Here is a 15,621-nt window from a genome sequence, read left to right on the forward strand (position 1 = left end):
GGAAAGAACCAAGGTGCCCTTAAACAGAAGAATGGATAAGAAGATATGGTGCAGGGGCACCTGGGTGGCTCAGTGAGTTAAAACCTCTACCTTCAGCTCAGGTCATGATCTCAGGGTCCTGGGATAGAGTCCCATGTTGGGCTCTCTGCTCAGTGGGGAGCCTATTTCCTCCTCTCTCTCTCTGCCTACTCCCTGCCTACTTGTGATCTCTCTCTTTGTGTCAAATAAATAAATAAAATATTTAAAAAGAAGAAGAAGAAGAAGAAGAAGATATGGTACATATACATATACAATGGAGTATTATGCCTCTACCAGAAAGGATGAATACCCAACTTTTGTTTTAACATGGATGGGACTGAAAGAGATTATACTGAGTGAAATAAGAAGAGAAAGTCAATTATCATATGGTTTCACTTACTTGTGGAGCATAAGGAATAACACGGAAGACACTGGGAGATGGAGAAGAGAAGTGAGTTGGAGGAAATCAGAGGGGGAGACAAACCAAGAGAGACTGTGGACTCTTGAGAACAAACTGAGGGTTTTGGGGGGGTGGAGGGTTGGATGAGCCTGGTAGTGGGTAATATGGTGGGCACCTATTGCATGGAGCACGGGGTGTGGTGCATAAACAATGAATTTTGGAACACTGAAAAAAAATTAAATTAAATTTTTAAAAACCAGATGAATAAATAAATAAAATTCAGTTATTGAAATCTTAAATCTCCTCTTCATCTGACAATTTGCTTGGGGGGGGGGGTCCTATATGTTTGTTTGTTAGCATGCTAACTCTCCCACTCTAATAGTGAATTTGTGTTTTCCTTCTTTGTAGCTCGATGTCATACGTATTCTTGGTCTTTATGTCTAAATGTAGAGAGAGAGAGACAGACACAGAGAGGAGGGAAAGGGAAGCAATAGGCAACATTGCCTGGATACAGATGTGAAATTTGCTGCATCTTCCTGATAACTGACACTTTATCACTAACAAGTGTTTTTCTTTGTCCTGAATGCTAATTGGTCTTTGTTCTGTAACACTAATTTTCTGTCTCTAGAAGCAGTTAATTCTTTGGTTTTTGTCTTTTAATCCAATCTGCAGAGCTTGCCACTTAATCGCTTTATTTAGTCAATTTATATTTAATGCTGCAACTGCTACACTTGAGTTTTTTGTCTTACATTTTACTATTTAAGTATTTGTTACCTTTATTTTATTTATTTTTACTAACATATAATGTATTATTTGTTTCAGGGACACAGGTTTGTGATTCATCAGATTTACACAATATACCCTCCCCAATGTCCACCCTCGCCAGCCACCCCACCCATCCCATCCCCCTCCACTCCAGCAACCCTTACTTTCTTTCTTATACTTGACTTGTTTTGTTTCCTATTTTAAAAATCTCTTACATCTTTTAATGAACCACTTTTATTTTTTAACTGTTATTAATGTGGTAATGATCTATGTTTATATTACTGGTTGGAGTTTACCTTAGAGATCTCAGGAGGCATCCTCCACTTAGAGTCATCTTAAATTGTACTTTTACCATTTCCTGTTTTCCTGCTCCCAAACTGGTGTTATAGTTTTCATATGCTTAAGTTCTACATATATTTGAAAGCACATAAGACCATTTTTAATTGTTTTTAAAAGTCAATATTCATACAGATTTACCCAGAGATTTACATTTGCCATTGTTCTTCATTCCTTCCTGCTTTGCTGCAATTCCCTTGGCCATAATTTTCCTTTCACATTTCTTTTAGTATGTGTCTACTAATGATACATTCTCTTAGGGTTATTCGGTTTTTTTAATTCCACCTTCATTTTTTTAAAAATATGTGTATGGCTCAGCACATTTTTAAGACCTTAAAAATTGTTTCTGTTGTCTTCAAGCTTTGAAAAATTGTGCTAAGAAAACTTCTTTCAGTCTTATTAAGTTCCTTTGACAATGTGCCTTGGTTTTCTCTGGATTGATCGCTTTTACAAATTTCCTTTTTTGATAATGTGCCCTGGTGTGCTTTTAAGTTTGTTCCCTGTAGAATTTCTAGAGCTTTTTTAATCTGTCTTGACACTAGTTTAGAATTCCTTTTTTTAAGATTTTATTTATTTATTTATTTATTTATTTATTTATTTGAGAGAAAGAATGCATGAGCAGGAGGAAGGAGAGAAGGAGGAGAGAATCTCAAGAAAACTCCATGCTAAGTGTGAAGCCCAGTGTGGGGCTGGACCCCACAGCCCAAGACCATGACCCAAACTGAAAACCAAGAGTCAGCCACTTAATTGACTGAGTCACCCAGGTACCCCTATCAGCCTTAGAATTCTTAACGATTATCTCTTCAAATTTGGGTATGTCTCCTTCTTCCTTTGTGGGACCCGATTATGTTAATCTTTTTACTCCATCACATTTGTCCTTAGTTTTTCCTGATGCCTCCATATGGTTACATTCCATAAACTTATTCTCCAGTTCACTAATCATTTCTTTTGCTATATCTAATTGGTTATTAAATCCATCTACTAAATTTTTAATTTCAGTTACTAAAATTTTAAGCTCTAAAATTTTGTTCCTTTTTTATATTTTCCAGATTTCGGGCTGTAGTTTTAATATTTCCCCTAGCTTTACGAACATATTAATTACCATTATGTAAAGATCATCAGGTAATTCCAATATCTGGATCATTTATGAGTTTATTTCTACTATATTTTTTCACTTGGCTCTCATTCATTTGGTCCTGTTTTCTGACATGCCTATCAATTTTGAATAGGGACATTTTATGCAAAACTTCAGACATGATAGATTATAGTTCCTACATCCAGAGAGGATTTAATCTTCTTCTGGAAATCAAATAGATCCTGGGTAGATTGCTTTGATCCAGTCAGGGTTTGAGATGATTTAAAGCAGTATTTCAGTTTTTGTGAGGGCTCTTCTATATACTGTTTTCCCTTACATTCCAGGCTCCAATGTTTTAAACATCTCTGTTGAATGCTCCCAGAAGTGCTCATTATGGGCAGCTCTGAAGTCAGTCACCTCCTCACCATCATGAGACTTCAGCAATGACAATGAAACTCTGCTTACAGGTTTCAGTCCATTAGCAGTACCTTTGCTTATTTCTTGACCTCTCACCTCACGTGCACATCTTAAGAGTTGGTACTTTCCTTGAAAGGAGATTGTCTAGAACGTTGAGCTTATTCCTCTACAGTTCCTTTTCTTCAAGTGTTGATTGCCTTGACAGACTTGAACTCCAGTGATTATCCTCCCAGACCAACTAGTTTGCCACAAGCCCTAGGCCACCATTTCCTGCTCTGCTTCTATCATCCTCAATATTAACTGGCAAATAATTGATAACAGAAGGCACTAGGGCTAAAAGGCTTTTGAAATAAATATGTCTTTTCCTTGCCTCCACTTGACTGCACAAGTGCTCTCTGTTCACTTGTTCTATATCACACTTAAACAGCTGGGATGTTGCTTATGATTTTATGAATTTTATCTGTCTTTTGTAGTTATTCACGGTGGGAAGTTTGGTCTGATCCAACCTACTCTCCATTGCCAAATCCTATAATTAAATCAGTATGTTCTCTTTCCACAACATTTTTAATAGTAATAAATAGATATTTATTGAGAAATAAATTCCACATTTATTTTTAAAGAATGCATTTTATTACTGCAAGTGGAAACCTCTATATTGCTCAAATCAAGTAATCCACATTGTTGATTTTTTTTTTATTGGACCACATAGCAGAGATGGAATATCAATGGGTCTAATTTTGATATAAATGCAAGTACTAATTGTCTATTTATAATATTAACCACTAAATAGAAAGATATAATTTCTTAGAATGAAAATACAGTTTGGCTGAACATTTGCTAATGTGGAAATCCCCTTAAAAAGAAACCCCCTAATAGGGCACAAAATCTCTGCCTTAATTTTCTGTAACTTTCTTCAGGTGACAGGTACTATTACAAAGACAAATAAACTAATGAAATCTTCTACTGTTTATAATTTTCTTGGAGAAGAAAAAAACAGTTGCACATGAAAAAAATCTCAAGCAAAATAAAATAAATGTACATAAAATGCAAATAAAATAAAATCCACATAAAATGCAGTATAAATTAGCACCACAAACAGAATATGAACACAATTAAGAAGATTGAGTAATAATTCACATCTTTATGAAATGTAAGGAGTTTCACCTATACGATCTCATCTGATCCTAGCAACAACCCTCACAGCAAGGTATCTTCAACACTATTATAAGATGATGAAAGTTATTGACAGAGTCAACAAATAGAGTAATGTGAGATCAAACACAGGTCATTTCATACATTCACCCAATCTCCCAATATTTAATGACTATTTACCACTGGTAGGTATTATCTGTGACAGGAGGCCTAATGAAGAGAATAAAACTGAAGTGGGTAGTGCTTTCATGGAGTTTATGGATCATGAGGGAGGCAGAAAACAAATCAGTCACAATACAGAGTGTTCAAGTCCACAATGGGGGCACTGTGCAGTGTTATGAAAAATTAGGGGAACAAAAAAAAAAATCAGATCTGAAAGACAGGTCAGGGAAGTCTTTCCAGAGGAAGAAATCTTCTTCTGGAAGAGGGATGAAATAAAATCTAGAGGTGGGAAAGTACAGCCTGTCTGAGAAACTGAAGGGAAATCATCGTGGCTCAAATATAGACTGTAGGGATCTGGTGGCCATGGATATGGCCAGACATTTCCAAGTCTGTATTGTTCCTCTATACTATAGAGGTAATAATGAATAAACTACTAATTATAACAAGTGTTTAAAAGATTTATAAGAATGCTAAGTGTATTAGATTGTATTAACCAACTGTAGTTCTCAAAGCATATTTACTTAATTTCTAGTTATGCACTTATAAAAATTCTAAAAGGGCTGTTTAACTCAGATGTCTTGGATGCCCTGCAGAGATTAGCAGAAACATGGAGGGGGTTCTTAATACATATTTGTGATGTTGAATTATCAGATTTTTTTAATTAAATTGATTTATTTTCAGAAAAACAGTATTCATCATTTTTTTCACCACACCCAGTACTCCATGCAATCCGTGCCCTCTATAATACCCACCACCTGGTACCCCAACCTCCCACCCCCTGCCACTTCAAATCTCTCAGATTGTTTCTCAGAGTCCATAGTCTCTCATGATTCACCTCCCATTCCAATTTACCCCAACTCCCTTCTCCTCTCTAACACCCTTTGTCCTCCATGCTATTTGTTATGCTCCACAAATAAGTGAAACCATATGATAATTGACTCTCTCTGCTTGACTTATTTCACTCAGCATAATCTCTTCAAGTCCCATCCATGTTGCTACAAAAGTTGGGTATTCGTCCTTTCTGATGGAGGCATAATACTCCATAGTGTATATGGACCACATCTTCCTTATCCATTCGTCCGTTGAAGGGCATCTTAGTTCCTTCCACAGTTTGGCAACCGTGGCCATTGCTGCTATAAACATTGGGGTACAGATGGCCCTTCTTTTCACGACATCTGTATCTTTGGGGTAAATACCCAGGACTGCAATGGCAGGGTCATAGGGAAGTTATATTTATAATTTCTTGAGGAATCTCCACACTGCTGCACCAACTTGCCATTCCCACCAACAGTGGAAGAGGGTTCCCCTTTCTCTACATCCCTCTCCAACACATGTTGCTTCCTGTGTTGTTAATTTTGGCCATTCTAATTGGTGTAAGGTGATATCTCAATGTGGTCTTAATTTGAATCTCCCTGAGGGCTAGTGATGATGAACATTTTTTCATATGTCTGATACGTTTGTATGTCTTGATTGGAGAAGTGTCTGTTCATATCTTTTGCCCATTTTTTGATATGTTTGCCTGTTTCGTGTGTGTTGAGTTTGAGGAGTTCATTATCAGATATTTTATTTTTTTTAAGATTTTATTTATTTATTTGATAGATCACAAGTAGTCAGAGAGGCAGGCAGAGAGAGAGGAGGAAGCAGGCTCCCCACTGAGCAGAGAGCCCGATGCGGGGCTCAATCCCAGGACCCTGAGATCATGACCTGAGCTGAAGGCAGAGGCTTTAACCCACTGAGCCACCCAGGTGCCCCTGAATTATCAGAGATTTTAAATGAGACATATTGAGACACACCCTGGGAGGACTAGGTGAAACTCAGAATAGGCAAGACCCAAGCATGGTACACATTTCTAGAACACTACCTCAGTCAGTCAATGGGAAATTAACAAAGCAGGCATCAAAACCCAAATTCCAGGAAGCACGGATGAAGTTGAAAAAATTAAGACTTGGACTACAAAGGCAGTTACTGAAAACAGGGACAGCCCTCTACCTCTTTATAATAAAGCTGCACTATTCCCAAAATAACTGGGTAAATCCCTTTAAGAGACTGCTTATGAATCAAAGACACCTGGCCGTCTTTAGATCCTGTATCTCAGCCACAAAATGTACAAAGGCTTTTTTGCCCATTTTCAGTCAGGCTGCCCACCCAGAGAGCTCTTCTGGTAAAAGTATGCTCCTGGGAGCAGAAAGGGTCCCTTTATTGGGCAGCTCTGGGAGTGCGTAATGCTGGACTAGATGGGCCACTTTAACCTGAATCTCATCAAAGTTGATAACCTGAAGCGAGCAAGCAGTGCTTTGCAGAGGAAAAGAGACTGTTACCGAAACAGAGAAAGGAGACCATCAGCCAAGCCCACGTTTTAAATCCTGTTCATTTACTTTACTTCATAATCTATTACCAGTTTCCATTGCTGAACAGAGCTCTTTGTGATGTTCCAATTACCTTCCAGGAAATCTGTACCAAACCTCTCCCATCATCAACCTTCCAGCTTCCCAGAATTGGTGCAAAGGTCACTAGCCATACTCTTCTTATTACACCCTAAAGTCCTAAATGTTATTCCTGAAATTTACTATGAGGTAATATATAGCTTGGATTTAGAAAATACAACCTGTTAGAATAAATAAAAACTTCAACCTCTAATTTTAGACTCTGAAGCTTATTTTAATAAGTCAAGATAATAAATGTTTTCCAAAATTTTAATTCAGCCTCACGTCCATGACTTGTAAATCACTGTAGTGCAATCTATGCTTACATCCTCGAAGCAATCAGGAGAGTTTTTAAAGTGATAAAGTAACATAAATGCTCACACAGTGAAGGTTTCATAATGCTTTTTAATTCCCTCTTGAGTGGATTTCATATCAGGGAGGTTGTGCCTGAGTGATACCTAAACAAACAACCTTCCAAATCACTTACTATCATGAACCTAAATTGTGAAAAAACAGTGAGTTGACCTCTCTGTAACAACAAGTTGACTGGTTTACTCACTCATTAAGGGTCTTTGTTAAAACACTTTCGGTGTCTATGTGAAGGTATTGGGTGCACATTCAATGACAGGCAGACTGTTATTTCTGGACATAGACAGGGGGCGTCAAGGGCACTGAGAGGCATCTTGATTTAAAGCCCCCAAGACAGCTGACGTGATTAAGTTCCTTGGGTCTTTCCTATCATATTACTCTAGTGTAGACCAGCACGGAGTCCAGCAGAGCAGATCTGAAATCTGGCTCTGTCACTTCATTAGCTGTACAACCTGATAAATTTCTTCACCTTTAGGAATCTGAGTCACTTCATCTATGAAATAACAGTGATATCAGTAACTACCTTGCAGAATGCTGGGTGGATTGAATGAGATATCTAAGAATGCTCCAACAAAGTATTGGGTACAATATAGGGAGAAAACAACTTATTTTTTTCTGCCAATGCCTAGAATCTCCACCCTAATCTCCTCTCTTGATGCTTTCTCCACCTCCCTTGCCTTAAATACAACAAGCTCTGGGCACCTGGCTGGCTCAGTGGGTTAAAGCCTCTGCCTTTGGCTCAGGTCGTGGTCCCAGGGTCCTGGGATCAAGCCCCGCATTGGGCTCTCTGAAGCAATGAAACTGCTTCCCCCTCTCTTTGCCTGCCTCTCTGCCTACTTGTGATCTCTGTCAAATAAATTTTTAAAATCTTTTAAAAAAATATAAATAGGGCGCCTGGGTGGCTCAGTGGGTTAAGCCGCTGCCTTCGGCTCAGGTCATGATCTCAGGGTCCTGGGATCGAGTCCCGCATCGGGCTCTCTGCTCAGCAGGGAGCCTGCTTCCTTCTCTCCCTCTCTGCCTGCCTCTCAGTGTACTTGTAATTTCTCTCTCTGTCAAATAAATAAATAAAATCTTTTAAAAAATATATATATATATATACATATACATACACAACAAACTCTCCCCAAAAGCCATCACTTGAATATTTATTCCTTCTTATTCCCATTCGACCTAATAAAGGGAAGAAGCGCTTTTTCCATCTTCTTACTAGGGCTTCCAGGCCTCATTCTTCTACCCGCCCTTGAAGACCTTCCTTCCCACAACTTTATCCTCTCCCTCTCTGTTGATTGATTTCCTTCATCTGTGGTCATATTCAAACATTTCTTACCATTAAAAAAAATGTCAGAAAGCATTTCCCTCAACTCTGTGTTCCTAATTACCGTAACAATCTCCTTCCTGACTTGACAAATATATTCCTTCTTCCAGTTCCTGTACTAAAGCTGTAAATGAAGTCAGTCAGCATGCTTGTCCTCAGTGTGTTCATAGTACTGGAAATATTATCATGTTTAGTAAATTACATTGTGATTCTGTTTCCTCGCTAGTAAACAGGAGAAAATAAAGGTTTATTTCTTGCTTATGTAAATCTAATGGGGATCTGGCAGCCATCCACGGATGCCATGGCTGGGAAAGAGAAGGCACCAGGATGTTCTGGAGACCTGGTCTGCCACCAGCTTACATGGTTTATACCCAAAATCCAACTGACCAGAACTAAGTCACATGTCCCCAAACCTAATGACATGGAAATGGGAGCTTGTACTATTTATGTGTTCCAAGAGGGGGGGGGGGAACTATAATGAACATACACCATTATCTCTGCTTCATAGTGGATTATAACTTTTTAAAATACGATTTCTTTCATTAATATGTAATGACCTCAAGGATATGGGCTAACTTTAACATCTTTTTTGATTCTCTGGTTCCTTACACAGTACTCCATATACTGGCAAGCACTTAAAAGTTTTGCTGAACGACTGACTCTGAATAAATGAGTTACTGACTCATGGAGAACAAATGGTTGGTTGTCTAAAGTCATATGCTAATGGTTAAGACTAGAATCCAATATCACAAATATTCCTATCGGAAGACAATCCTCCGTGGGTTTCTCATAATCCTTTTTCCCTTTTTTTAATGACGTATTACTGCCATACATCATTATATTAGTTTCAGGTATAAAACATTTGTTAACATTGCAGATGATCACCACCACAAGTCCTATCATCTGTCACAATACAAAATTAATACAATATTTTTCTTACCATATTCCCCATGCTGTCCATGATATTCCCATGACTAATTTATTCTATAACCCGAAGTTTACACCTGGTAGTCCCCCTTTCCTCATTTGGCCCCTCCCCAAGCGTCAACCTCTGGCAATGACCAATCTATTCTCTGTATTGGAGTCTGGGTTTTATTTGGTTTTGTTTTGTTTCTTAGATTCCATGTAAAAATGAAATCATACAGTATGTCTCTCTATATCTGACTTAACCACTAAGTATAATGCCCTCAGGATACATCCATGTTGTGGCAAATGGCAAGATTTCATTCTTTTTTATGGCAGAGTAGTATTCCATTTTGTGTACATGCACGCATGCACACATGTGATACACACACCACTTCTTTATCCATCCATCCACTGATGGATAATATCTTGCAAATCCACATTTTCATTTTTTTCAGATAGATAGCCACTAGCGGAATTTCTAGACCACAGAGTAGTCCTATTTTAATTTTTAAAGGAAACTCTGTTTAGTTTTGCATAGTGACTGTGTCAGTTTACATTGCCACGAATAGTGCATATCCTCACCAACACTTGCTATTTCTTGTCTTTTTAATAATAGCCATTCTGACAGGTATAAGGTTACATATCTCATTGTGGTTTTGATTTGCATTTCCCCAATGATTAGAGATGTTTAAGATGTTTCATATGACTGTTGGCCAACTGTATGTCTTCTTTGGAAAAATGTCTTTTCAGATCCTCTGTCCATTTGCTGCTCAAATTGTTTTTGGGTATTGATCTCTTTATATATTTTAGATATTAACACATTATTGAATAAATGATTTGCAAATATTTTCACCCATTCAATAGGCTATCTTTTCATTTTGTTGATGGCTTCCTTCACTGTGCAAAGCTTTTTAATTGGATGTAACCTTAATTGTTTATTTTGGATTTTGTTACCATAGCCTTTGCAGTCCCTAAATCTGGGGAAGGAAAAAGATATCCAGATCTAGGAGGCACAGAAATCTCCCAAGAAAATCTACCCAAAGAGGTACACAACAACACACATTCTAATTAAAATGGCAAAAATAGTGAAAGAGAGAAAATGTTAAAAACAGCAAGAGAAAAACAGTTACATACAAATGAAACTTCATAAGGCTATCAGCTGATTTTTTAGCAGAAACTTTATAGGCCAGAAAGGAGGGGCATGGCATACTCAAAGTGCTGAAAGGAGAAAAAAAATGCAGCCAAGAATAATCTATCTAGCTGAGCTTCCATTCAGAATAGAAAGAGAGATAAAGAGTTTCTCAAACAACAAGAAGTTAAAGGAATTCATGACCACTAACCTAACCCTACAAGAAATGTTAAAGAAAACTACATGAGTGGAAAGAAAAGATCACAAATAAGAATAAGAAAAGTAGGAAGCAGAAAAACAACAAAATAAGTTTATCTGTAAAAATTCGTCAAAAGACCCACAAAATAAAAGGAAATAAAGTATGACACCAAATACCTAAAACATGGAGAGGAGAGGAGTAAACAATGGTCTGAAACTTAAGCAATCATCAACTTAAGACAGACTGTGACATGCAGAGGTTATCTACAAACCTAATGTAGCAACAAATCAAAAATCAGTAATAGATATGCAAAAAGAGAAAGAGACAGAAAGGAATTCAAGTACATCACTAAAGAAAGCCAACTAATCTTGAGAGAGTAAGAGAGGAAAGGAACAGAGAAAAACTATAAAAAACAACCATAAACAAGTAACGAATGGCAAGAAATATATACCTATCTGAAAGGTCCCCCAATAATGGGTCCATGATTAAAGGAGCGAGACTGATACAAAGTAAAGGTCAAGCAAAGCTTTATTTCGCACCAAGTATCAAGAATCAAACTGAACATTCGCGGCCGCGCCTCTTACAGAGAGGGCAACCTCTCTCTGCTTTACAGACTAGCTTTTGAGGGCAAAGGCCATGTGGTTGGGCCTGGCCACACACAGGTGGCCAGTGAAATTGTAACACACAGAGAAAGCTGCACAGTTATGCTAGGTCACACAGAAGTGATCAACTGAATTACAATTTACCCTCGTAGATATTTGAACTAGCCTATCACCTTGGTCAGAATTGGTGCCCAAAAGGCGGGGCCCATACTCCTTGGTAACTAGGGAGATACTATGTGCTTCCTCCTCCCACTGACTGGATGTCTCCACCTGGCCTGGCCCACCCTTGTATTTGGGCTTTGTTACCTGGGACTGGTTTCTGGGACTTGTTTTTAAGTAAGTCCCCTGGGGGAAGAGGGGCAGGGTCAGTTTAAGTTTTACTACATAAACAACAAAATCACTGTTTAACCCAAGATGGAGTCCCTCTGGCTAAATAGTCCCTTTATCAATAATTACTTTGAAAGTAAATGGACTAAATGCTCCAACCAAAAGACATAAGGTGGGGGAAAAAAAGACAGAGGGTGACAAAATGGTTGAAAAAGCAAGATCCTTCTATATGCTGCCTGTAAGAGGCTTATTTCAGACCTAAAGATACATGCACAGTTTGAAAGTGAAGGGATGAAGAAGCATCTGTCATGAAAATCAAAGTGAAAAGAAATCTGGAGTAGCAATACTTCTATCAGACAAATCAACTTTTTATCTATCCATCTATTTATTTATTTTTATTTTTAAGGAATCTCTATACCCAATGTGGCTTGAACTTACAACCCTGAGATCAAGAGTTGAATGCTCTAGTGACTGAGCCAGCCAGGCACCCATCAGACAAAACTTTAAAACAAAGGCTGTAACAAGTGACAAAGAAGGATGCTATATAATCATGAAGAAAAAATCCAACAAAAAGATATAAAAATTATAAATATTTATCTACCCATCATGGGAGCACCCAAATACATAAGGGAGTTAATAACAAATTTAAAGAAAATAAGATAGTAATACTATAATAGTAAGGGAACTTTAATACCCCACTTACATAGATAGATGATCCAAACAGAAAATCAACAAGGAAACAGGGGCTCTAAATGACACATTGGACCAGATGGATCTAACAGATATATTCAGAACATTCCATTCTAAAACAGCAGAATACATATTCTTTTCAAGTGCACACTGAATATTCTCCAGAATAGGTCACATATTAGGCCATAAAACAAGTCTCAACAAATTCAAAAAACTGAAGTCACACCATGCCTCGTTTCTGACTACAAAGCTAGGAAATTAGAATTTAAAGACCAGAAAAAAATCTGGAAAGAACACAAAAATATGGCGGTTAAATAATTTGCTACTAAACAATGAATGGATCAACCAAGAAATTAAAGAGGGAATAAAAAAATACATGGAATAAAAAATTATTTAAAAAAAAAATACATGGAGACAAATGAAAATGAAAATACAACATTCCAAAACCTTTGGATGCCACAAATGCTATTCTAAGATGGAAGTTTGTAGCAATACAGGCCTACCACAAGCAGCAAGAAAAATCTTGAATAAACAACCTAACCTTATACCTAAGGAACTAGAAAAAGAAAAACAAAAGCCAAAACCAGTAGAAGGAAGGAAATAATAATGATTAGAGCAGAAATAAATGAAACAGAAACAATAGAATACATGAGTGAAACCAGGAGCTGGCTCTTTGAAAAGATCCAAAAAACTGATAAACACTAAGCCAGACTCAAAAAAAAAAAAAAAAAAAAAAAAAAAAGCCACTTAAAGAAAGGCTGGCCTCAAATAAAAAAATAAAATCAGAAATAAAAGAGGAGAAAAATAACAACCAACACCATAGAAATGCAAACAATTTTAAGAGATTACGAAAAATTAAATGTCAACAAACTGGACAACTACCTACAAGAAATGCATACATTCCGAGAAACATATAACTTTCCACAACTGGATCAGAGAGAAATAGAAAAATTTGAACACACTGATTGCCAGTAACAAAACTGAATCAGTAATCAAAACTAAAACATCTAGAGCGCACAGCTTCACAGGTGAATTCTACCAAACATTAAAGAAGGCTTAATCCCTATTATTCTCATAACTATTCTAAAAAATAAAAGATTCATTCTATGAGGACAGCATTACCCAGATACCAAAACCAGATAAGACACTAAAAAACAGAGAACTATACGGGGCTCCTGGGAGGCTTGCTCAGTAGGTTAAGTGTTTGACTGGATTTCGGCTCAGATAATGATCTCAGGCTTATGAGACTGAGCCCCACATCAGGCTCTGAACTCAGCAGGGGGTCTTCTTGTCCCTCTCCCTCTGCCCCTCCCACTTTCTCTCTTTCTCAAATAAACAAAATCTTTTTTTAAAAATGGAGAACTACAAGCCAATACCTCTGATGAACACAGATGGAAAAATCCTCAACAAAATATAAATACACCAAATTCATCAATACATTTAAAAATTATTTACCACAATCAACATGGGATTTATTCCTGGGATGCAAGACTGGCTCAATATTTGCAAACTGATAACCTAATATATCACATCATTATGAGAAAGGATGAAAACAACATGATCATTTCAATTATTGCAGAAATAGCATTCACAAAGCACATCTATTTTTAAAAAAATTGAACTTAAAACATCTATTTTTAAAAAATTGATTTAAAAAAAAAATGAACAAAGGAGACCTAGAAGGAACATACCTCAACATATAAAGGGCATACATGACAAACCCTCAGCTAACATCATACCCAAAAACCTTGAGCTTTTCCCCTAAGGTCAGGAACAAGACAAGGATGTCCATTCTTACCACTTTTATTTAACATAATCCTAGATGTCCTAGCCACAAGAATGAGACAAAGTAAAGGAATAAAAGGCATCCAAACTGGTAAGGAAGAAGTACAGCTTTCGCTGATTGCAAATCACGTGATATTATATAGAAAATTCTAAAACTCCACCAAAATACTACTGGAATTGATAAATGAATTCAGTAAGTTCACAGATACAGCATCAATGTATAAAGAAATCTGCTTCCTGTCTATACATTAATAATGAAGCAGCAGAAAGAGAAATTAAGAAAACAATTCCACCTACAACTGCACCAAAAATTACTACATACCTAGGAATAAATCTAAGCAAGGAGTTGAAAGACCTGTGCTCTGAAAACAGTAAAACACTGATCAGTAAAATTGAAAATGACACCTGCAAAGAAATGGAATGATATTCTATGCTCATGGATTGGAAGAACAAACATTGCTAAATGTCTATACACCAAAAGCAATCTACATATTTAATGCAATCCCTATCAAAATACCAATAGCATATTTCACAGAACTGGAAGAAACAATCCTAAAATTTGTATGGAACCACAGAAGACCCTGAATAGCCAAAGCAATCTTGAAAAAGAAAAACAAAGCTGGAAATATCACAATTATGATTTCAAGTTATACTATAAAGATGAAGTAATCAAAACAATGTGGTACTAGAACAAAAAATAGACACATAAATCAATGGAACAGAAAATCCAGACATAAACCCACAATTATACGGGAAAACTGCACAGTATATGCAAAAGAATGAAACTGGGCCACTTGCTTACATAAAAATAGATGCAAAATGGATTAAATACCTAAATAAAAGATCTGAAACCATAAAATCCTAGAAGAGAACACAAGCAGTAATGTCTCAATACTGTGACAACTTACAAATATGTGTCCTGAGGCAAGGGAAACAAGAGCAAAAATGAACTTTCAGTACTACATCAAAATAAAAATCTTCTGCACAAGGAAGGAAACAATCAACAAAATTAAGAGGCAACCTACTGAATGTAAGAAGGTATTTGCAAATGACCTATCCAATAAAGGGTTAGTATCCAAAATACAGAAAGAGCTTCTACAACAACAACAAAAATAACCCAATTTAAAAATAAGCAGAAAACATAAAGATATTTCTCCAAATAAGACATACACATGGCCAAGAGACACATGAAAAAGATGTTCAACATCACTCATCAACAGAGAAATGAAAATCAAAACCACAATGAAATATCACCTCACACCTGTCAGAATAGCTAAAACCGAAAACAAAAGAAACAAAGTGTTGGTACGGATGTGGAGAGAAAGGAAAACTCCCACTGTTGTGGGAATGGAAGCTGGTACAGCCACTATAGAAAACACTACGGCAGTTCCTCCAAAAATTAAAAATAGAATTACCATATAATCCAATAAATCCACTATTTGATTATTTACTCACGGAATATGAAAACACTAATTCAAAAGGATAGATGCACCCCTATGTTTACTGCAGCATTATTTATAATAGCCAAATGATGGGAGTAACCCAAATGTC

Source organism: Mustela lutreola, chromosome 14 (assembly GCF_030435805.1).
Source record: "Mustela lutreola isolate mMusLut2 chromosome 14, mMusLut2.pri, whole genome shotgun sequence".
In the NCBI taxonomy this organism is placed as follows: Eukaryota; Metazoa; Chordata; class Mammalia; order Carnivora; family Mustelidae; genus Mustela; species Mustela lutreola.